Source organism: Cariama cristata, unplaced genomic scaffold (genome assembly GCF_000690535.1).
Source record: "Cariama cristata isolate BGI_N322 unplaced genomic scaffold, ASM69053v1 scaffold23798, whole genome shotgun sequence".
NCBI classification, from domain to species: domain Eukaryota; kingdom Metazoa; phylum Chordata; class Aves; order Cariamiformes; family Cariamidae; genus Cariama; species Cariama cristata.
Genome location: NW_009629801.1, coordinates 28,139 through 52,348, shown reverse-complemented (window position 1 = coordinate 52,348; position 24,210 = coordinate 28,139). Strand labels below are relative to the sequence as shown.

The 24,210-nt window shown below is 46.2% G+C and overlaps 1 protein-coding gene across 1 annotated transcript in view; it reads left to right on the top strand.

Annotated features, from left to right (window-relative positions):
• Window positions 1-5,612: 5,612 nt before the first annotated feature.
• Window positions 5,613-24,210, top strand: part of ZHX2 (zinc fingers and homeoboxes 2) — a 42,608-nt gene continuing 24,010 nt past the window's right edge. The window contains exon 1 of the mRNA XM_009705307.1: window positions 5,613-5,686. The gene's annotated coding sequence lies outside the window, so the exon portion shown is untranslated. The remainder of the gene's footprint in view (window positions 5,687-24,210) is intronic.

Genomic DNA, 24,210 nt, shown 5'->3' with positions numbered 1-24,210 from the left:
AAGTGGTGGAGTCACCATCACTGGAGGTACCTAAAGGACGTGTAGATGTGGTGCTTAGGGACGTGGTTTAATGGTGGACTTGGCAGTGCTGGGTCGACAGTTGGACCTGATGATCTTAAAGGTCCTTTCCAACCTAAATGATTCTGTAATTCTATGACTGGACATCCCATGGTGTTGAAAATTAATTAGCAGATGAATAGTCTGCAGCTCAGTTGTTTAAAAATAAAATAAAAGTTATTGCTGTACATTATGTTGGGCAGCAAAAGCATCCTACAACAGTGCTACTGTAGCAACCGCTGTGTTGGAAAACAGTTATCAATCATGGCTCTGGCAGAGGAGGGTCTAACAACTGTTTTCCAACACGTTTATTACTATGGGTAAGTAGGTAACAAACCAGACAGCGACAGTCTGAAATGCAGGGTTTAAAAGGTATAATGTGAAGTAGTTGAACTCTACTAAAAGCCGAATAAATTAATGATGAGCTTTCTGTTGGCCAGAACCCTACAGGACATTGCTCTCTCTCTGGTTGCATTTTCTTATGCGATCAAACATTCTTCTCCTTGCTTTAAAACCCTTGCTGCCAATTTAAAATAGTATACGAGACTGAGATTTCTTACCCTTCAAGAAAACACTTTGATTTGTCGAAGGAAGCTAGGAACAGTTAAGGAGATAGGAAAGAGCGTGATATACCTTTCTCTGTGCTGAGATCCGCAGCTGGGAGATGTGTTGAAAAGTAAATATAATCCGCTTTGAGCAATGCTTTCCCATTCTCTTTCATTTTGGTTCAGCGCTCTGGTTCCCAGTGAACGAGACTGAACAACAGAAAGTGAGATGCACAAAGGCTGTACGACCTCAGCGGAAACATGGAAGATCATCCCCATGCACTGGGGACGTGGGGATTAATGTTGTTGTTTGTTTGCATATTTTAAAGAAAATGCTGAGATGAGAAGTGGCAGAGAGTTGCTGTCCATCTGTCTGTCCAGTGCCAGGGAAGCCAGGCCAGGACCTTCAGCAGACCCTGCTTCACCTTTCAGCCGCCGCCAACCACAGCTGCTGCCAGCAGCCAAACCACTTCTCAGCTGTTCACTGCCTTGGAGCATCGCTCTTGTGCTTCTCCCTGGCAGGATATAAGAAGATCAGTTTCATCCTGATAGAGAGCATGTTTTCTGAAATCTTCTAAAGCTCTAAGAGAGGAGAAATAGTTTCTGTGACAGGGCTGCAGTAACAATGAAAATCTGCCTAAACCTATGAAACTTTTTCCTTTATTTTTTTTTCCAAGACAGCTTATTTATTCTTTGCTCTTATTTACTCTTTACTTTGCTGTTATTTGTTCTTTGCTTATTTTTATGCTTCCGAATATTTCCAAAAGCAGCTGTTAACATTAAGAAGGCATTGCAAAGAGGGGTTTGGTCCATTCCTGTAGTTTATAGAAGTTTTCCTGGGATAAGCAAAGGCTGGAGAGCTGCAATGTGCTTTGGCCTTGGAGTGACTCACTCCAACAGCTTCTGCTCACAGTTACCTGCGAATGGTGAAGCGTGGATTAAGACCTCATGCAAGTGGTTGTCACACCGCTAAGGTGAACACGACCCTTGGCAGGAGCCTCCTACTCTGTGTTTTCCAGGTCAGCACTGGTGGTTTTCTCGGGGAGCACTGGGGCTGCTGGCAGCAGCTGCTGTGGGGTGGAAATATCCATCTCCATTTCAACTTTGTTCAAAAGGCTGGAGAAAGGTGGCTTAGTGCCGAATGGGGTAGGGGCAAGACCGTTGGGGATGGAGAGGTGAGGAGGATATCCCCGAGCCTCTCCAAGCATCAGTGTCCCCATGGTGTGTGTGTGCTTACACAGAGACCTTAGAGCACTTCGGGGTTTTTTAGTGGCTTTTTCACTACGTATTTAGGTATTTGATGGAAACTCTGGATTGTGTTTTCTGTGTTTGTCTTAGGGATGGGAGAAGGGATGAGTTAATTTTACTAGCTTTATAAAAAGGTGTTGAAGTGAAGGATGTTCATGAGCACATTACTCCCTTGTGCTGAAGGCTGCCAGGTTTGGTGAATGTTTAAGAAGGACTGGACCAGCAGGCAGGAGCTGTTGGGGCGCTTGGATCTGTCAGGATAACTGAGATTTTCAGCACGTGGAGACAGACGACTTTCAGGAACGCCTGTATCTGCTAATCATGCTGTAATAACAGTCTGCAATCTACAGGCTGCAAACCCCCCATTTCCAACACAGCTGTGCATATTTAATTCGATAGAAGGCATTTCTAGTCTAGTGTTAGAAGTAATTCACATCACTAAGGTGGTAATTTTGATCATGGTAGTTTTTAGGGAAATCTAGATACAAGCTAGACTGAAAAGTTAATAAATGCCTAGTACAATACAAACACCAGGGCGTGAGGAGCGGGGATGTGGCGGATGGCTGCCAGTGCCCCAGCCTGCACCCCAGCCTCGCCCTGTTCCTGCCTCACTGAGCTAGCGGCAGAGGAAAGCAGCATCCCAGGGCTCGTTAGCTTGATGAAGAAAGTTTACCCTGACCTATTACCTGTGCCATGAAATTTTGGGCTTTGGGGCAGGCGGGCCATGGGGATGGGTCGCTGGCAGTGCTGGATGGGAAGCACCAAACCCTTGTGGAGCTGCAAAGGGTTGGCACGACCCCCTCCGCAGTGATGCTTTTGGCTGATCGCAGGGTTTATACCACCAAGCTGGCATCTTTCAGGAAAAGAGGTCGGGAAGAGTTTGGGTTTTATTTTCCTTCGTCTCGAGTGCAGATGGGGAAAGCAAGTGCTTTCAGGGCTCCCAGCTCCATTTCTCTCTTTAAAATGTTCTTTTGCAAAATTGATAATTTCCGTAGGTTGAGAGAGTCTCAAAGGAACTTTTCTGTCAAGCATCTAAAAAGTACTGTTACTTCTCTTCCCTGCCCTAACAGCAGCTCGAGATTTACATTTTAGCTCACTAAAGATATCTCAACAATCTGGTTTTTGTGAGAAATTTCATGGCGAACAAAGCAAACTAATCCCATTTTCAGGTGGTTAGTGCTGTAGTGTTTGGGTTGCAGAAACGATGTGGAGTGCTGGTGTTTATCAAGTTACATACTTAAAGTATTTTAAAATTCTTTTTTTTGTTTTGCCATGAGATGTTACGTTTTTTGGAAAGCATCTAGAATAATGAGGTAGCTGGTGGCTGAGTCTCCCGCTTGGTGTGCTGAGAATGAAGGATGGCTGGGGTAGCTGGAGTTACCTTCTGTCTGCTGCAGGCTACATACACACACGCACAGAGGCAATTCCTGTGAACCAGGTGGTGTGTGGTAACTCATAAACCACCGTCACTTGTTTCATACGTGTACTCGACCAGGACACTGCGTGGGAGCCAGCAGATACAGATCTCCCCGACTCTTGTCCGTGACTGTGCAGGTGTTTATGTGGCATGGCTCATGTAGGTGAGGACATGACGCCTGCATGAATGCCCTCCTATGGAGTGGGTAGGTCTGGTCTGAATTTGCCTGATCCCAGAGTTGTGGTGTATTTCAGGGAAGTGATGTTTTCATGCCAAGGAGAGCTGCTTCCCCTGCCTTGAGCTGGCTTGGAGTAAGCATGCCCCCACAGGAGACCACTCAAGAGCTGCCCATGCGGGGATGCTCAGGACAAACAAACTTGGGCAAGATTTTTCTTTTCATTAGTAATTATCTACCTGTTGCAAAAAATTTGATGTTTCTGTGTGAAACATGGTTGTGACTCCTTCATTTCACTATTGCCTAACTCCAGGCTTTCAAAAGCAATAGCAGATTTCCCAGAATCATGAAATTGCTTAAAAGATCTGAAATATGTATGTATATGTATATACATATATTACCAACTTGTTTCTGAGCTGTTATATCAAGTGCAAATCATATTCTCTTAGCCATAAGGGGTAGAAACTTTTTGCATCCTTTTTGAAGAGGATTGTGCTGTATGAGTACAACAGCAAGGGACTGGATTTATAACCCTAGAGGTTTCTTCCTGCTTTATGTTTCCAAAAGCGGGGATCCTCACAGAAACTTCACCAGCTGGGTCTTTAGGAAAAGCACCAAAAATTGTGAGGCTCATTATACAGTCCTAAGAAGCGACAGCACCATACATATGTATTCATTTTAGTTAAGTTTCTAAGCAGAGGTTAGAGATCAGGGAAAAGACAGGGCTGTGTTGCACTATAGGCCATTTTGTTGTTCTTTAAAAGCGTTTTATTCATAGGGGTGGTTTTGGTCCTATTGGCAAGATGCAGGGTCACTTTTGCATGTTGGACGCAGCACTGAAAATGCAGGATTTCGGATAGCGGTTTCGGTGTAAGATAACTGGACTAAGCCCATTACATACAGAAGCAGCTTGGCCCCAGGCTTGCAGCCTACGATGGGAGAATGGAGGATGTGGCCCAAAAGAGGGAGGAAGGGCAGCAGAAGGTGGCCTGCGGAGTCCAAAAGTAATGGAGGTGTAAATAGCACAAAATCTGCAGCTACGCCATATGTTTATTTCTCTTTTACAACTCAGTAAAACTAGCATTTTTTTTTACCTTACTCTGAGACGGAGCAAAGCAGGAAGCAGCTTCCCTTTTATCTATGAATAAACATGCAGCTTTTTCTATTCTAAGCGCTTAAAAAATTATTTTAGTTGTGTAACAGCTCCTGGCCTCCCAGCTCCTCCAGTAGCCATCAGGAAATCAAGTCGTATCTTCCTTTGCAAAGAGAAATATCTTCCTAAGCTGCTGGGAAGGAGCAAAAGACTCCAGGTGATTTCTTTTGGGTTTGCCAGCTGACCTTCCTCTGGCCAGATAACAAGAGCCTGAAGTTTCAAACTCAAATACTTCAGCTTGAGCTGAAAATGCAGGTTGTGCTCTTGGTGCTGCTGAAGCAATCGATAAGCTTCTGCCTCTTTTCTTGAGGGACTAGCAGAGTGTTTTGCTGTGTGTATTTCTTTTACTCAGAGCAGTCCCATGACCATTTATTGTCTCTTTACCTATTCTTTGCAGACCTGCAGGCATAGTGTTTCTCAGGTGTGTATACAGCCACTGCCAAAGGGGAAATTTTTTATATCAGTTCTGCTGTTGCAGCGGCTGAAGCTAAACCTTCCATTTCTTTTGGGGGGGGGAGGAACCCACACACAAAAATGAGGAAAGCCAACTTTAGCTTTGGGATACAGCAGGTGAGTCCCTTTAAGGAGGACAAAGGCAATTTTGATGGCATTTTGTTAAAGTTTCCAGTAGCCGAAGAGAGCTTGTTCTGGTACGTGTCTGCTGCAGCAGATGTTTTGTGGGTATTTCCAGTGCAAACCGCAGCGGCGGTATCTTAGGACATCAGTGTGTGAGTGCTCTCCACTGTCTGCTTGGCCTAAGAAATGTGGATTTTCTTTTCCCCAGGAGGCCCCCAAGGTTTGTTGTGTTACTGTAACAGGGCTGGAGGACCAAATCTTTCAAATTCTGCTTCTGTCAGTGGTGGTCAGTGAAAAAAGGAATTGCTGCAATTCCTGTCAGTCTTTTTCCGGGTGCTGGCAAAGAAACTAAATTGCCAGTCAGAGAGTGGAAGCGATGGCTGCTATTTTCTCCTCTTTTTTTTTTTTTCCTCTGACTTACATAGCTTTTCCCTCTTTTGTAGGTATCAGAAGCTCTGCTCGCCTTCAGAGAGGTGTAAGTACTGAGGCTCCCAGGATGTAAGAAATACAGTGCTGTGAGTAGCTTTTTTTTCTATTTTCCTTTAAATGAGAAACCCAAGCTTGCTCAAACAGAAGGAAGAATTTAAAACTTTTTTTTTTAAAGACACTTTAAGAAATGTTTACAGCAAGCAAATCCAGTCTTTTGGAACCAGTTGGGTGCCTTTGGCACCTCTTTGCAAGCCACAAAATAAAGTCAGCATTGTATTACCACATAGGCTGAATAATTATCTCGCTGCAGATATGAACCACATGAATGCATTTAACTGAGAATATGGTCAGCAGAATGGACCATTAGCACCATCTGAAGCTTGTTTGTTGATTCCAAGCTTGCCCAGCCATTGAAAGACAAAATCTTGCTGGAGAGTTGAGGCAAGGTATTCCTTGGGAAGAAAGCCCGCATCTTTGGAAATGGCAGAAGAGCACAGGTTGGTTGTGAGGTTGGTTTTATGTGTGTACGCACAGAACCTCAGCCCTGTCATCAAAACAGAAAACTATCCAATATTTAGCAATTCTGTGATGTGATAAAATAACTTTGGAGCATTTTTTACACCACAGGAGACACCTGTATGGTTGGCTCCTTCCCTTGCTCCAAAGCAGCTTGGCCAGGAGCTTTATTTATGTATATATATAAAAAAAGGCATATGTTTAAGGAGTAGCTGCACTATAGCCTTTTCCTGTGCATTGCTAAAGGGTCTGGGCTGTGATTTCCCAGCAGCTGTGGCTGGTTTGCAGCTCTCCAGGTGGACCAGCCGAGGCTGCACTAGACCAACCTCGGCAAGCCCTGGCTGGAGCCCCTGGCTGTGTGCTTGGTGCAGCGTGGGCTCCTGGGGTGGCTTCTCTGGGCTGGGGCAAGGCTGGATAACAGGGCTAAAATTTGGACTGGGGATTTGGATGCTGTTGCTCTGAGCTTCACTGCTTTTCTGTAAGTAAATTTTCTTATCAGAGGGGTTGAATAAGGGGGGTTTTTTTAGGTTTTAAAAATCAGCCCAACTCCTGTCCCATTTTTACCCTGTTCTGTGGTGATAGAAATCTATGGTTACTTGGAAATCAGCAGAGTTTTGTTTCCATTTTTATTTCAGTGGCTTACAGCCTGTTTTCTGTTACAGCAATGCAAATCTATTTGGGCTAGAGCAGAATAAAACCCCAAATTGAAATCAGCCTGAAAAAAGAGAGGACCATGTTTTGTTAACAGGAGAGAAACAGAGTCCATCAGTGTTTGGTAAAGATGTGGTAAAAATTCCTTAATAAATACCTAATAAGCATTTGGAACCTGGTAAGCAAAAAAACTGAAGAGGGAATCCTACTTTCAGCCTTTTGTGAAGGATACTGGCAATGAGCGCAGTTACTGGAAGAAAAGGGATGAGAAATTATGACGATGTTTTGTATCGATCCTCCCTCAGGAAGATCCATAGTTCATATTCTCCCTTTGAATCACAAACATTTTCTCCTAACTCCTTGGTGTTTAAACTGTCACATGAGAACTGCTGATGGAGCTGTGAGGTTTATCTTTTGTTGGTCACTTACAAAGGATTGCACAGGATGGGCTCTGGCCTCTTTTTTTACAGCTGTGTTGGCTCCAGAGTGATGGGAAGAGTAGATGCTGATTTAGGTGAAGAAAATTCAGCAGAAAGAGATCCACATGTACATATTGTGTCTCTCAAAGTATATCCATATGCTAGAAATACACTTTGCTCATCTCAAAAGCAAAATGTGCTTCTTTTTCTATTAAGTAGGGGATGCTGAAATTTGGGAAGCGTTTCTGAGATCCTGATGAATATGTGTCCTAATACACTCCTGTGGTGGTTGCTTCCACAAGAGGGATAAACAAGGGAACCTGCTCCTGCTCTTCAAAGGTAGAGCGCTAGTCCCAGGTAGATGATGTCTGTGGTGTTAAGTCAAAGCAAAGCAGTGATGCTGAGGGAAGCAAGCAGTCCACAGGTGCCTCTGATATATCATAGCTGTGTTAAGAAGATGAGAGAGAAAACAAGAGCAGGCTCCTTGGAAGCTGCCCAGGTAACTCATATATGGTCTCAGATGGCTCTGAAATTATTGCAGCAAGGTGTAGTCATTGTTCAGCAGTGAGAGGAGACTGTGAATTCCCATTTACCTGTCTCCTACCACTCTGGCTGACAGAAGCCCAAGTGAGGAACTGGGGAGCGTGAGATGGAAGCAGCGGGGCGATGCTAATCGAGAATCTTAGTCCTGCTTAGAAGCCCAGGGAGAAGCCAGAGCTGGAAGAACTCAGTTCCTGTACATCTACTCTCTGCTTCCCCTTCCAGTATTGTCTTCCAGAATGTTTCAGGATCAGGTATTCAGCAAGAGATTTGATGGAGAGAGGGGAAAGGAAACTTCTTTGCCATTGCCCTTTTCCGTTTGCCCCCCAGTGCCCAGAGGCGCTGTGCCCTGCGAGGGGTGGCAGCGTGGGATGCAGCAGCAGTTTGAGGTGGCCCTGGCTGACACCCATGCAGAGGGAACCTGGACCAAGTGGTGATGTGCTGTGTTATGAGTGGTCAGGGATGGTGTTGATTTGGGAGTTCCTACCACTTCCAGTGGGCCTGGGGATGTTGATGAGCAAAGAGGCAGGGTGGGGAGCTGCAAGTGGCGGTTCCTTCACCTGTTATGCTTTTATGTACCTTCCCTTCGTAAGGCAGCATCTCTGTTCTGCTATTTAAAAACAATGCACAGTTTTTGTGTGGGCAAGATCCCCCTGATGGAGTTTTGTTCTTTGGGCAGTGCAGGGCAGAGCCACCTCTTCGTGAGGGACCAAGCCCTGGGAGAATGCAGGGGGAGGGTTTCCTTCAGGTTGTATGTTCTCGAGGAGAAGCATCTTCAGCTGTAGCGCAGTGGTCTGGCTGCTCTCCCACCCCAGGACACTGTGTGTGGGGACAGGTTGGTGGGCTGGCTGCAGATCAAGTTGGGCCTCAGGAGTGCCTGGGGCAGGGTGCACCGTCGGGCTGTGGAGACACAGCAGATCTGACAGGAGAGCACAGAGCGCAGAGAAGCACTTTTCAGGTGTTGGAAAAACTTTGGGAAAAGTAACTTGGAAAAATTAACTGGTTTACGTCAAGGCTTCTGGATGTGTAACTATGAAGGAGGTACTTGTTGCAGTGGGCTGTTCTCTACCAGATAAGGTTTAGATGGATTTGGGGGCTTCAGGGTTTGGTTTGTTCTGGGGTTTTTTTGTTACTTGGAGCTTGATCAGTGAAATTGCAAATGTCTTCTGTCAAAGCAAAGAAGGGCTCTGATAGCAGTGTGTCCTATAAGTACCAGCACTACACACGGCAATGGCTTTGCAAAAGGCAGCAGTGGTGCTGCCTCCTTGCTCTTACGTGGAGTGAGAGATTGGGCTCCAGCTGGAGCAGCCCTCAAAGGCAGAAACCATCACTTGTACTTGTCACCAGAAAAGCTACCTCTCTAAACAGTGCACCCCTCATAAAATCAATGCACATTCCCCCGTGCTCGGTCAGGCGAGTGTCCGGAAATGTTGGACAGACTACATTTTATTTTTAAAAAGATGGAGGAAATACTGCTGTAACTGAAGAACACAGATATGGAGGAGAAGTTGGTTGGAGAGCAGGAGAAACTTAGTCAGGAGAGATGAGGCTTAGCCAAAAGCCTGCATTGTTCCCTTTGTCTCAGACCTGGAAGCCAGGCTTAGGCTTTGGATCGTGCTAGTGGTTCCCAGCTGGAAAGGGCTGAGGAGATTTCTTCCGTGTGACTGCAAACTTGCAGTTTGCCCTGCAGCCGAGGGGAAGGAAGAGGACAAGTTTTCCCAAGTGCCTAGCACGGCCTGGGCTTTGGTAAGGATGGGATTGCTGCTGCCTGGCTCTCCAGCAGCCCCAGCGTGGTGGTCCTTTGGGACCTTACTCTGTAGACAGGAGTTGATGGTGCTTGAAAGCAGGTTTTGTTCCATTCTTATTTTTGGTGGTGTCTCTTCTTCTTTTTCTTTCCCATTAAGCATGATGTCACAAATTACATCAGTCCCATAACTGCTTGTGGTTGTCATAGTCACAGCCTGTGACACCCAAACAAAGCAGCAGGAAACCGAAGCTGGCATACAAATGCTGTAGTATTCTTCACATTCCTTTCGATTAATAACTACATGGTTAGGTATTTATTTTCCATTGGAATAAAAGAGGAAGGGGGGTTAAAAGCACAAAATGGAGTTGTTTGGGGGAAGGAAGGTTGTCCTCAACTCCATCTGAGCAATGCAGCTACATTTCTCCCACTCGATCCTCTTCCCCCAAGCCAACGTTGCTCTGGATCTCAACCACTCAGCTCCTTCCTGCAGCCATTCCCATCGTTGCAGACCATGTGGTGATGCCATGGCATGGACAAAGGCAGTGGGAGAAGTCCCACAGCCTCGAACACAAGCTGTGTCTCCAGGGAAAAGCCTCCCAGGGCTGGCAGCGAGTGCCAGCAGCAGCCATGGGTCAGCTGGCTGCCACCGGCAGCCATGGGTCAGCTGGCTTTGGCTGCTGGATGGCTGCGGTTGCCATCTTTGTGGTGCATGGACAGAGAGTGCAGAATGGTTTTTTCAGCTTGGCTGGGGATGAGATGTGGTGGGGCAGGGAGTGTTATTGGGGTTTTGTTTTGGTTTTTTTTTTTTTTAATTTGGTTTTGTTTTTTTAAAATCTGTAAAATAAGCTGTTCTGGGTGAGCAGCAGAGCTAGTTTGCCCTTGCAAGGTTTAATCTCCGCTCCTTTGGAGTTTTGCACAGCTGGCCTGATGGTAGGAAGGCACCTGCTGCAAGAAATAATTTCAATAATTTTTAAAACAATTTTTGACAGAAATAGATCTGGTGCGAACAGCGCATCTGGAGGCAAGTGGTAGGGGCTCACTGGGAAGGAGCCACCTAAGCCCCTTGCTACCACCACGGGTGCTTTTTCCACTGTACTTGCACCGCTTGCCAAAACCTCCCCTTGCCCAGTGCCATCCCACCTCGTGCCCCCACGGGGACCTACAGACCCCAAGCGCTCTGGCCTGGCTTCCCCAAAATATTTGGGCACGTGATTCCTGGGCTGAGCCTGGACAACTGCCCAGCCCTGCCAAGCTGGGGGCAGGCAGAGAGGGCGAGGAGGGCAGAGTCCGGCAGCGAGTGCTGCCCGGCTCCGGGGCTGCGGGTTCAGGCGTTCGGTGCCGCGGCTCCCGCGGGCGCTGGCAGGGGGGGGCTGATTATATAATAGCTGGTGGTTGATTAATATGCTGTGAGTCAGAAACGCCAGGGTATTTTAGCTTTCTCTAGTTGCTATGGCAACATTATTTTAACAAATAGCCTTTTAATATTTAATTAAAACTCAGCTTTTGGCAAGCTGGAGTAAGAACTATTACAATTACTACTACAAAGGATTAGCAGTGAAGTGTATTTCAGAGCCATGGTTTTTTGGTTGGGTTTTTTCTTCCCCGCCACCTCCCATAACTGTCAGCTTCCAAAAAAAAAGAGGGGGGGGGGAATATCACTAATTCATTAGTTGTGTGAAACGTATGCTTGTTCCCAAGACACAAAGCAAATGTAATGCAAATCTGCAGTTACTCTTCACAATCGAAGGTTGTCACTTCTTTAACGTATAGTGCCAAGCCAGCTCTGTAAGGACGGAGCGGTATGATAGCATTTATTAATTGCTGCTTTGTCGCTGGCGTTCCTTCTTCTACCTTTGCTTCCCAGATGAGATCATTCCCATTTTGTTTGCTTCATGTTCCCTCTGTGTCGAGTTGGATGCTTTTCCCTCGCCAGCTTGTAGAGGAGGCTAGTGCTGTGTCCGGATCAGGCTCTGGACCCATTCCTAGTCTTTTTTTAGGTGAGCTTCTCTGCTCCCTGATACCAAACAATTCTGCAACGGAGACAGATGAACAGAGAACTCAGTCTCCAGAGAAAAATAAATATTTAACAGCTCTCTTTGTAAATACCCTTTATTTATAGAACAGTTGCAGGTTCTGTCGTGCTTGGTGAATGGGGATGCTTTTTATGCAAGAGTTCTGCCTTGAGGGATTCGGTGGATACTTAATGTCATCTGTGATATAATAATGAAATAAATGTGTCGCTCTCATGGGATTCCCTCCCAGCCCCTATTTTCAGTGATTAACTTCAATATTGCACACTTTGTCTCTATTCAAATCACATTCCTTAATATTGTGCTGAAACCTGATTTGGAAGGTAATACCTTTATTTCCTGAGAGGAGGGGAAGGCTATTAAGTGTTTTGATTTATGCAGAGGAGTCTGAGACCATAGGTACCTCCATCACATATCACTGTGGTGTCTTGCCAGATCCCTGGGATTGATGCACTTGGCCTCTCGCCCTCCCAGAGGCTAGTATGGTGCTGTTATCTCATCTTATAAATGGAGGAAGGTGGACCTGGAGAGATGGATTAGGATGTGTTTCAACCCAGCTGTCTATAAGTTAGGCAGTTATTCTGTAGTAGCTGTCTAACCACTTCTGGCATCAGTTGAGAGACTGCACCATTTGTAGAGATGTTTCAACCTGCTTTAGGACAGATGTTTGGAGGAGGTCACAGATGTAACCCTCAGAGATTTCCATCTCTCCCCAGTCACTCTGAGCCATAAACTAGATGGGGAAAATTAGGCGAGAGAAGTGCCATCCTGCACCAAAGATCTATACCCATTTCCGTAGGTGGTCTGTAACGGTGTCCCAAGCTGGAGGTTGTCCTCGCTCATTAACTGCTCTGGTTACGCAGTGTCAGGTTCCCCTTCCAAAGCAGCACAGCTAAGCTCTGCTGCACCTTGCTCACGAGTGGGCATCCAGCATTAAACAGCTCAGAAGGAGGTGCAAACCCAGTCCCCAGACGTGTAAACTAAGGTGCGGAAGATTTGCCTAAACTCTTCTAGCAAGCCAGGAAGAGAACTAAGGCTTTTCTTCCTATTTATGCTGAAGGTATGCTGTTGCAACCAAAATTGTAGTGATAGTATTATTGCTGCCGCAATATTGCAAACAGGATGGGTGTGTTGGGCGCTTCTTTAAAGCATCCTTCTGAGTTGCATCTCATACTTCTTGGTATGCTAAGTTTTTTGATCTCTCTTTAAACCCCTCTGCTAGCTGATGGCAACCTCAAGGAGTCCAGAGGCGATGCCAGGATGTGGTGGAGCTGTGATGGGAGCAGGGTCTTTGAGGGGATAGTGACAACCACGGAGCAGCACATGCTCGCAGCCACCCCTGTCAGCTGCTGGTTCCCAAGAGGTCTGGGAAGGAATCCTTTCTATTTCTTGCCAGCAAGGAACTGAAACATACTGCAAAAATAAAAATTCACTCGTTTCATAGCAAATATGGGTCTCCATGAGACTTGCAAGGCAGCAACCGGAACAGGCTTTGCAGACGGATGGCGGGAGGTCCTGCCGTGCCGGAGGGGCAGCGTGGAGGGACAGGCGGTGACTGTTGTGGGGGAAGCTGACAAGCAGATGGATGAAGCTGGCATTACCAGTGGAGCGGAGGCGGCAAGTGCTGCTACATTAACAAACAACCACAGAGGGGCAAGGAGGGCTCAGAGGTTTGAACTGAATGCCCTGACCAAGGGGAGCCTGTGGAGCCATTCCCTGGGAGGAGGTGGGAAGGGTTTGGTGACAGTGACTAGCATGGGTAGGGGTCTGAGCAGTGATGCTTTTGAATATCATAGAGTGGGGGGTTAAGTAGCTGAAATGGGAATTGTGGTGAGAAGGCAGAGAAATAATGTTTCCATCTGGAATTTTCGTTGTGTGGCCACATTTTGGAAAGGATACAGAGAAAAATGCTGCAGGATAGTGATCCTACTTGGGCTGCGTGCTGGGGTGTAAGAGAAATGCCCCCAGGTTATGGGTGAGAGTGATGTCGGGGGTGACCAAAATACAGACAGTAAAGCAGATGGAAGAACAGGGAAGGTCAGGAGCACCGTTGTCTCCGAGCGGAGGTGGCCTGGAGGTGTGCAGCAGGCTGTTGGGGAGGGATGACCATGCCAGGAGCCTGTGTGGTGGAGCATACCCAGCGGTGAGCGATTTGGGGAATCCCTGATGCGCATTGCTCCCAAGTGCTGTGATGGGTGGCAGGTCTGGATGGTCAGATATGCCCTGAAAAATGGTTCCCAAGGAGGGAAATCAGGTTAGTCAGGAGGGGAAAAAAAGTAGAAGATGAGACCCTGTATTTTTGTTTGGGTAGGTGTGCACTGGGGTTGTACTGGAAAAGCTGAAATGTGATTTGCAAGGGGGAATGAAAGCTCCACTGCAAACACAGACTGGTGTAAAAAAGTTTACCTACTGGGTCCCCAACTCAGCATCAACTACTCAGCCTCTCTGTATGGGTGTAATGTGCTATATAGATTTTCAATTTGCGGTAGTTTGGGACTGCCACATCATCAGGAGAGGCACTACATGCACTCTGACAGGTCTGCCTTTCCCATCCCTGAGGTTAAGGGTGGATCCATGCTGGCAAAAAGCCCTGTGTGGAGTGAAGGGCACATCTCTCCTGAGCCAGTGCCCAGAGGTACTGCAGTAACAAGGGCTCCCCAAAATGAAGCCTGAGGGCTTTTTTTTAATGATGGTATGGGATCCATGCAGACACCTTGTATCACAAGTCAGTGATCTGCCCCAGATAACCAAGCATGGGGTCTCTTCCCCTCACCCAAACCCTCCCTCCCTATGCTTAAAGCTAACCCAGGCTTTGCTAGCTTTCCTTTTCGGTCCCGGTTGATTAAAACACACACTGCTACTTCCATGTCTGCCTGGTAAGCAAGAACATCAAGGGAATAGAGTTGGATTAATTGAAAGGGGAGAGATTGGAAGTGACAAAAACTTCAGTGAACTTCACTGGAGCTTCCCATCTCCACCTGTCCCAGACCTTTCCTTTATCTTCTGCTGCCGTCGGTAGTTTTTGGTAGTGTTGTCTTCTCAGGGGCTGCTCGCTGGCTAGGGCGTCTGTTGGAAATCAGGAGGTGATATCCTGAAAGCAGGAGCACTTGAACCTGTGAGTCTGGTTGTGTGTTGGGGAACATGCTCCTGTCTCCTAACTGAGCAAATGCAATGGAGGGGTGAGTATCACATGCTTTGCATCACAGTTTCACGCAACGCAACCGTGATATTTGCATGGGTAATGTGTGCTTAGTCCCAGTTTTGCTGTTGGTGGAGTTAGGGTAGAGCATCGCATAGGCACTGAGCACAGTAGTGGTCTCTGAGTTGTCTCAGTTTTCACTATCAACATTAGTCATGACTCAGGTATAAACAATCTGGCATGTTTCCTGTCTGCACTTCTCCGAGCATGGTCTTCTGCCTGCACGCCTCAAACCAGACTGTAACTGCGTTTGTCGCGCTCTGAAATCCAGCCAGGCTTGCTATGGATGAATCAAACCCCGCAGAGCTCAGGGCGGCTGGGTTTCAGATGCTGCCATGAGTGTGGGTAGGAAGGGTGAGGAGCAAGTGCGGCACTCGGATCTACTACAGGAGGAGACATGAGCTCCAGTAGGATGGAGAGTAGGCTTGCATTTATTGTTATTATTTGTTATTAGTATTATATAAAATATATTATTTTCATCTATATATAAATCATATCTAATGATTATACATTAATTCTTATATGCTACGTACATACAAAGAGGAACTGCATTTTTTTTTTTAGCTCTGTTGTAAAGCATTCAGTGGATCCACATCTTGAAGTGACCTTGCTCTCTGATGGTTTTCTCTTAAGTAAAAGAGTCTACTGAGTGGCCATGCACAGGCTATCCCTCTGATACTGGAGGAGTACAGAGAAGGAGCAGCTTTCGTCTTTGATCTTGCTTCTGCTGGAGTCAGTAGCAAAATTTCAGAGGACTTCAATGAGCCAGGATCAGCCCCTCTAAAAATACTCCCAAGGCACTTGGAGAAAACGCTTGCGAGTAGGTGAGAAGCAGCCCTTATGTGCCTGCAGCGGAGGGAAGGGGGTGCCCCCTTAATAAGTGTCGCTTCATTATAAACACATTTCTTTTGGTACATGTTATCAGAGAAAGGAACTTCTGCAGCGGTAGCATAACATGTAGTGCTGTCTGTTGCAACAATAAGTTTTGGGTTGTTGCTATAGAAATTGTGCCACTTCTTATAAGAGAAGACCCAAAAGCACCTTACTTTGCCGTCTGTGGAAACCTGAAGGGTGCATTTAATGCATGTCATGAGGATCTCTGAGCATCTCTTTCCAACTGAGTCTGGCTGAGTAATTGTGTCATTTGAACGAACTCCTGGCTGCATACGTTAGCCTCATGCTAGCCCTAACCTTCGCAGATGGCGGTGAAATTGGAGGTACACCCTGTGTATTAAAAGTGGTGTAAAGCCTGCCATAATGTACATCACCTTTGGGGATCCCGGGGGGGATTTTGAGTATAGGAAGCAGAAGGTGCAGGCTGGGGGTCAGGTTTGCATCCCCTGGCATGTGGTCTGCACCCACGGTGGTGGCACAGGCAGGCATGGGGGGACGGTGGTGCACATCTCTCTTTCCAGCGGAGAACAGCTTGTGTGTCCTTAAGACTGAGGCTGACACATGAAAAAAAAAAAAATCCTGTGTTCAGCCCCTGAGACGGCCCCAGCACCGCTCTGCAGTCATGATGTATCTGGTCCATGCACAGCTGTGCACTCAGGGACACAATAAATGGAGAGAGGGGAGATGGTGATCTCCAAACAGCTGCTGTGGTGGCAGCGGGGAAGGAAACAGTTTTTTTAGCTGCTCTTGGTTTTCATAGAGGGGTAGGTGACTCCAAAAGAGTATTTGAATAGCAAAACAAATAGCAAGGTATTTTGAGGGTTTCATAAGCTAGTTGCAAAAGGAGTGAACGTGAAAAAGTAAGGGTAGGGAGTTCCTAGGCTGCAGCTCCAAGCAACATCCCTGGGTTAGGAGTGCTGTGTAGCACAGCGCTGATGGGCAATGGAGCTGTGTGATCATTCCAGTATGTTGGTTTGCTGCAGGCTTAGGAAGGCTTGGCTCTGTACCTGCGTAGCAACTCTCTCTGCTCGTCCATCGATGCTCTCCTGGCCCAGAGGCACCGGGTCTGCAGGAGAGGGCTTACTGTGCCACCAGCAGTGACTCGGGCTTCCCACTTAGCAAATACTAAAAATCAAAAAACCAACTAGTAGGTTTAGCTGGTGAATTACCTGTGCAAATCACAGTCCTTGCTTCTGACACCTGGCTTCTGCAACACGTCACTTGTCTCGCAGTGAATGCACGGCCGTGCCTGTCGGGTCTCTGGCCAGTCATAGATACGTGTTGAAACTATTGCTTCTCCTCCTAAAAACCTTAGTCTATTTACTGTGCTCTGGGATGTGTCAGCAGGACAGAGCACTGGGCTCAGGTGTCGTGTCCTCTTCCACGGTTGCCTGAAACACATGCATGTAAATTTAGCAGCAATAACATCAACATAATGAGGCCCGAACGATGTACAGCATCGATAGGATGACAACTGCTGGAAAATTGCAGAGTCCCTTTCCAAGACTGCTTCCCAATACCCTGAGCATCGAGGTGATGCCATACCAACCGCTCACTGGCTATTGAAAACCTCCCTTAAAATATGCTGGTTTTGTGCTGCTTTCAAACCCCAGAATTTTGCAATAAATGATGATTTCAAAATGCATCAGTTTTTGCCACCTGCAATGCATGTCTGTGGCTTCATCTGGTCCCGGTGTAGTGTCCACTCAGGTGGAGGCTCCTGGGGCACATTGAGCATTTCAGTGTGCTCACGTTTTGCACACATCGTTGCCACAACTGTCCAGCACCAGGTCTGTTTTGGGGGAGAAACCACCCTCTTTTGTGCAGCCCCATCAGTTGCTGTCAATCAACTCATTTTGCTTTTCAGGAGTCTTTAGCAGGATTAATCTTGCTGGCACTGTCCGACACTGTTCTGTGCCTCTGGTCTTCCTCAAACACTAAGCATTGAGATCTCTAAAAGGAGGGATAACCCCCGGAGTTACCTCTCAGGAAACCCTGACGTTCAAAGAGTTCACGTAATTAGCTATGTTTTCCTTCGTAGATACTACCTAATCTACGTGAGCGAAGGAGCCAGCCATCTTGTGTGCTTCAGCCAGACTAGCCAGGGCTCGGTGTGTGTCTTGGTGCTTTCCCTGGCCCTTCCTGCTGGTGGGAGCCTTGGCTGGGATGGCAGTGCAGACCCACATAATATTGTAGCTGCCGGGGTTTAAGTGCCAGTGCTGTGTCAGGCACCTGTATGAAATGCATAGGACTCCCATTTTTTTTTTTTTCCAGGACACTGAACTCCTGGGTGTCCCATTAAATTGTTTGGAGATTTGGGTACTAGACACATCTGAAAATTAGTCTGTGGCTGCTTTACAAAGGCTGGATTTTATTCCAGACAATTGGAGGAGGGGAAGCTTTGTATTCCTGTGAGTGAATTTGGTGGATTTTTTTCTTATTTGGTCAAAAGGATGACTGATAGCATGGCTGGATCCATGCACACTGGCAGCCTGTGCATCCTTTCCTGTGTGGGTTACTGGAGGTGACTGGTATTCCTCTGCTGCTCCTTATCCAAGACCCGTTTCAGCAGAGGCTGGGTGCCAAATTGCTCTGTGCGCCTTCAGCCCAGGAGCTGTGGGCCGTGTCTCATAGGAAGTCCAGGAGGGTGGTCCCTTCCTTCGCAAAGGTTGACGACGTGCTGGTGGACACCACTTGCTCTTTGCCCTCCGCAGGGTAGAAGCACACTCGGCTCTGCCTGAAGGGATTGAACAAATTTGTCTGGCTGCATGAGTTGAAATTTGTTTGGGTTAACCTTAAAACAGATTTGCCTGCAAGGGGCTATTGTCAGAGACGGTAACGCTTAGTGTTGCTTTTTGTTTCTGAGCCTTTTTATTGCTCAAAATTGCTATTTTAATCATAGTATAAATGGTTAGTAGAGAGTTTTGATGAATATGTGTTGACTCATGGAGACAGCAATATTTAGCACTTACTTCTTTTTTTTACCTTCAAAGCAATTTACAGCTAATAATCCTCCTAACGCCCCTTTGAGCATGGAAATAACATGTAATTCCTTGGGACGAAGATTGGGGCTTTTTTGGTTTTGTAGCACTGAAGTCGTGACTGGGGAAAAACTGTTGATCTGGGAAAACCTTTTTGCTATGAAAATCCTGCCTAGTACTCATACAGAGAAACCACTTTATGTGAATAGCTCAAAAGTGCTGGAGAATGTATTGGGGTTGAGATGTTTCTAGTGCTAACAGTTAAACCATATCCTGTCTTTCTCAAATTTATGAAAAGCAGTTTTGTCTGTCTCAGGAGGTTTTCTTTTGTTGTTTAAAGTTCCATAAATCTACATGGGAGATCTTAAAATTGAATGAGGACTATGTGACTGAGGCATTTCTGAGTTAGGTTGTAATTTGAAGCATAAGAAAATAAAAGTTCTCTTGGCTTGTTGCATTAGTAGGATATATTTGAACCAGTGTGTTGCATGTCATTAAACATATGGTGAATCACATCTGACATACATGCCAAAAAGAGTCTGAGATAATGGGACAAAATGTCATGCTGTAACAATATTCACATAACAGAGTAATTTCCTGGAATATAGTCCTCAGGGAATGTAAAACTAAATTTGAAAATGTATCCCCATTTCTATCTTGCCCCTTGTAAAGTAAAACAACTGGAAATTGTTAACCCCTTAGTTGTTCTTACAGCAACTTGTGAATGTTAAGCTTCTTGTTGAGTCTCGAGTGCCTTTTTCCTACCCTAACTTCACCTGACCAAGGGCAAAGTGAATCCATGTACCACCCATCTGTAGCATTGCTACACCCGTGCTGCCTGTGGTAGAAGTTCCCTATAGAGATGTGGATGTCTTCTGCTTTGTTCTTCATGTCTGGCAGCTGTTCTCAAGTCTTCAGGTTTCCTGAAACAATGAGCATTTTGGGTAATACCACTGCTGTGTGTAATGGAATGGGCAGAAAAAGATTCTCTGGGTTTCTTTTGGGTTTATAGGATATATTCAACTAAAAGACATTGTAGTTAAGGATATTGCATGCAGTTAAGTGTCTAGTGAATGGGTGCTGGCACAAAAGGTGTTATTCTTCAGGGATCTTCTTACACCTGAAGAGAAAGTATAATCTAGTCTAATTATGGTAACCTATCCTAACTGTGGTAATTAAACTTAAGAGATTGCTGAGGTTGTAGGATATGATTTTTCTGAAAGCTAGCTTCCCAGCCTGCTCAGTCTGTCCCTAATCTGTGTTTTAAACATTGACTTCAGCTTCTAGCTAATCTTCTTTAACTTCCACTGCGTTAGTCAAGCAGCTAATGCACTGGGAACTCTTAAGGGCTCCAGTCTGTTTACACAGGCCTTATTGAATTAGATTAGAAAAGCACTGTGGAATTTGAAAGAAAAGCAGAATGTGGATTCATGATATTTCCATTTTTTGTAGTCTTTTTGAAGGAGGAAGCCTGGGGTGTCTTCATCTATATGTAGATAAAAATTGCTAGCAAAAATGTAGCAAAAAATGTGTTTTATCATTGCTGCCTTGGCCAACGTGCTGAGTTGAGATGGCCATGCCTGTAGTTTGGGCTAAAAATTGGGTAGGAGTGAGGGGACATTGCAGTTCCTGTGCATTTGGCATGGGAAAGGAGAGCCTGGAGCCCCTGACCAGGGCTCTGCTGGTAGAGGGAAGGTGCCCCTGCCAGGTGGGATTCAGCAGCAGCAAGGCTGCGCTTTTGGCCGTTTGAGCGGAGTTCAGGAGGACTGTAGGAGGCTGAGGGAAAAGGTGCTTCTTGTTTATTCTCCTCTTCCCTTCTCTCCAAGCCCTTGTAACCTTTTGCTGCTGCCTATTCCTTTCTCTCCCCCTTCTCCTTGTCAGAAACTCAAAAAAACAGTTGAGGTGCAGCCCAACAGCTACTGTTTTCATCGGCTGCCTACAGATCATCCTTCTTCCTCTCAAGAAAACCCTGTGCTATCATCCATGTGAGTGTGCATGTACACACACACAATAAACTTACGGTCCCACCAGGATAAACGCTGTATTAAAATCACATATGTAACATCATCAAAGCTCTGGTTTAAGCAGGGTGGATAGAAAATGCCCTGTTGACCTAATGCCCATTAAAAAAATATATATCTGTAGCTGGTGTCAATGGGCTGCTTTCTTCTTTTCCTTTCTTTCCTTTTCTTATCATTTCTGTGCTTTCTCTTCAGAAGAGCTTCCGTGCTGCATTAAAGAGATTACAGGTGCTTTTCATCTTTACCTTTTTTTCCCCCCAATTTTACTTCTTCCCAGCAAGCCTCAGGGGTTCTTGTTGTGGGGGTTTTTTTATGATTTCAAAGCAATTGATTTATAGTTCTCCTACCTGCTGGGAAAGATTGACCCACTACTGAGCATCTTCAGACAGCCCTTCTTTGAGTCACTTGGGACTGGAAGCAAACAGACGGCTGAGTTGAAAGGTGTTTCTTTCCTGGTGCTATTTACACCCTAAGGAAACAGTGATGGTGTGTGCTGGTTTTGTATAGCTTGATATATGTCGTGTGTATGTGCCTGCATCTTGAAACGGGGCTGTCCAAGGAAGACTTTTTTTTTTTTTTTCCACTAACACAGTCTTGATTCCTTACTTCAGATCTGAATGAAATCTCATTGCATTTTTTTTTCCCCATTCTTTTTCTTGTCATATGCATTTGGTAGGTTTTTGCTGTGTGATTTTGGGGGTGGTGATGGTGTTTCTGTTTTAGCAAGCCTCAGGCAGTGCTTTGGTTTCTCTGGAAAGTGAGGCGTGGATCCCATTTGAAACCCCTTTCTGTGGGAGGAGAACCACAAATCACTTAACCCACTCTCTCTGCGTGTCTGGGGCAGGAGAGACAGGGTGAGCAGCAGTGCTGAGCCACCATGCCAAGAAGTGAATGGGAAAGGATGGCTTTCACATCACTTTGGTTCACTGCGATTTTGATGGACCACAGAGGCTATCCTGTTGTTCAGCATTTGAAGTCCTGAAAAGACATCTTAGGGCAGTCCAGAAAGGATTGTTTGGGTTTGTTTTTTTTTTAGTTCTTGCCATCTAATACCAACAGCAAATTGTTTTGCCTTCAAAGGAACAAACCTGACATGCCAGGATTGCTGTTGTTCATCCTTTCTAAGGGATGAGTCAGCCAACACTGAATTTCTTCAGCTGGGTCTTCTGCTTTTATGCATTGGTCTGAAACACTGACCTCAGCAGTTAGGCTGATTTATTCTACAAAAGGAGTAAAATCTGTCTATTCGTGTTTGAATTCAGTTTTGAAAGAATAAGATCTAGAATGAAATGCAAATGATAAGAAAACAGAGGCCCTTTTTTAACTTGCTTTCCTAGGCGTAACATTAAGGCTTCTTTCTCACTCACTCATGCCACAGCTAAGACCAAGTCCCACAGACATCGCCCTTGAACTCTTTTATTTAGTGCCACCTCTTGGCATTAGGAAACAGCTAGAGATGCCATGTTTGAACCTTGGCCAATGACAAAAGAGACAAGCGAAGATTTAAATGCCAGCCCTGCTCTGAAGATGAATCGAACATGGCGTGACCTGTCCTGTCTTGTCTCTCCCATCCCTTCGTAGCCCAGGCGTGGTTTGGATGAAGTTAACTGATGTGAACCACCGGTATTTGGAGAGGAGGGGTTTGGGAGCTGATTTCAGCAGCCGGATCCAATTTCTGAGCAGTGTTGTGTGCAATTGGGCTGTGTTTCATCATATTCACTTTATTAAAATAAGTGTTACGAGAGGACTGCTCAGTGACTTGAGTGAGGATTTTCCATTACAGGCCCTGCAGCCTTTTCACGCTCCCTGGCTTGTCTTTCCTCCTCTTGCAGTACCACGCATGAGATAACTTTGCTTTAGAAATGAATTTTTTCAAAAGGAGAGCAGAGGCCTGTGGCCTGCATGAGTGGGATGGGATTTTAAGGGTTTCTTGGTTGTTCCCTCTCTCCCCTCTGATTTTTACCCTTTAACTTACTGCTGTGAGGCCACCGGAGACACCAGGGGAATTAAGTGCATTGGGTCGTATCGGGCCAGATTCCTCCCCAAGCCAGAAGCAGCCCTCCTCTGCAGGGACTGCCTCGCAGGAGCATTTTTAGAGGCCACACGAATCAGGAGCTATGTGAGCAGTTTGTCTGTTTCCTTCTGCCCGAGCTTCCTTCACCCCCTGAATGTTTTGGTGGGGGTGCAGAAGGCACAAGGTGTCGGAGGAGAAGCAGATCACCTTCATGAGATAAAGAAATCGTGAAAAGGAGAGGAACTTTGGGGAGAAAAGACACAAGTAATTCAAGAATTCGATTTTTTTTTTTTTTTTCCCTTGGCATCCTCTTTCAGGTGAGGAGCATCCAGTAAGTCTTGATCTAGTTCCCTGAATATTGCAAAAGTATTGATACAGGAGTTGCTTCAGGAAACGTTCATGAGCAAGCGTTTCCCCATCAGAAGGCAGCTGATGTGCTGGAACTGAAGCTCTTCACATAAATGTGTGTTTTGCCAATGCTTTTGTTGGGAAAAAGGCCTGAAGCCCAGGCTGAATTTGAGAGAGGTGATGGCTGATGAATGCTCCTCCGCAATGTGGTTTCAGGTCTCTGCCATCTCCAGCCTTATTGATGGGACTATTGTCTCTCCCTTTCCCTCCTTCTTATTTGGATTTTGGGGTCAGGTGACTTCAAATAATAGCATCAGCTCTTGCTGTGGAACGTGGTTTTTCTTAAACCTCAGAAACTGTTGTGCAACTAAACTTTCACATAAAGCCTCAGGAGAAATAACCCTGGACTGCTCCAGTCTGGGTAATTGTAGTGCTTAAGGCAGAGTCTTGCAGGTGATAAGACGGAGGGAATGCTGCTGGGAAGAGGCAGGGGGGAAGGAATCTTTGGGAGCTGCCTTGTGTGTCAGCTTTGGAGTAGTTATACAAAGGGTTTGGCTACGTGGCTAGGTTGAAGAATAGGCAAAGACAAGACGTGCTTAGCTCCTACATGTCTGGGGATGCTGAATTTCTAAAGTATTCATCAAAGAGCATGGTGGGGGGGTATGTTTTGGAGGAAAACTTGTGGTCACAGAGACAAGTTTGAGAGACTAGCCTCTGTTTAGTTGGCGCTGTAGCAATGGCAGGTTGGTCCTAGCAGAACAGCCATTGCTGGACGTTGCACCTGATATCGGAGGCAGCAAGGGAATTTGCGAGCACCCTGCCTGCCTGCCCTCCACACCGGCCAGGCTACTCACGGCAGCGATGAGCCCAGTGTGGTGGTCCTGCCAGTGCTGGGAGGGACACAGGCTTTCGCCTCTCTTCCGAAAGGAGATATCCACCAGCGAGCATCCTGGTGTTGCATGTGGAGACCATCTGAGAGTATGGCCCAGTTGCCTTAATGCCACTCCCTTGTGGTGTGGTGAACAGTTTTGGGACTACAAAGGTAGTTTTCCATGCCATTTAGGAGACAAAATATGTTGACTGTGCTTTACAAAGCAAGCAAACCAACTAACCTGTAAATGACCAGGCAGCTGGTTAACAGTTGAAGCTAAGACACGTTTCAGCAGTGAGGCTGTAGAAGTGCTACCTTTCCCCAGGGTATTTGATTCCCTGGAGTGGCAGGATTGCCAGGCTGGAGTCAACAGCCAGAG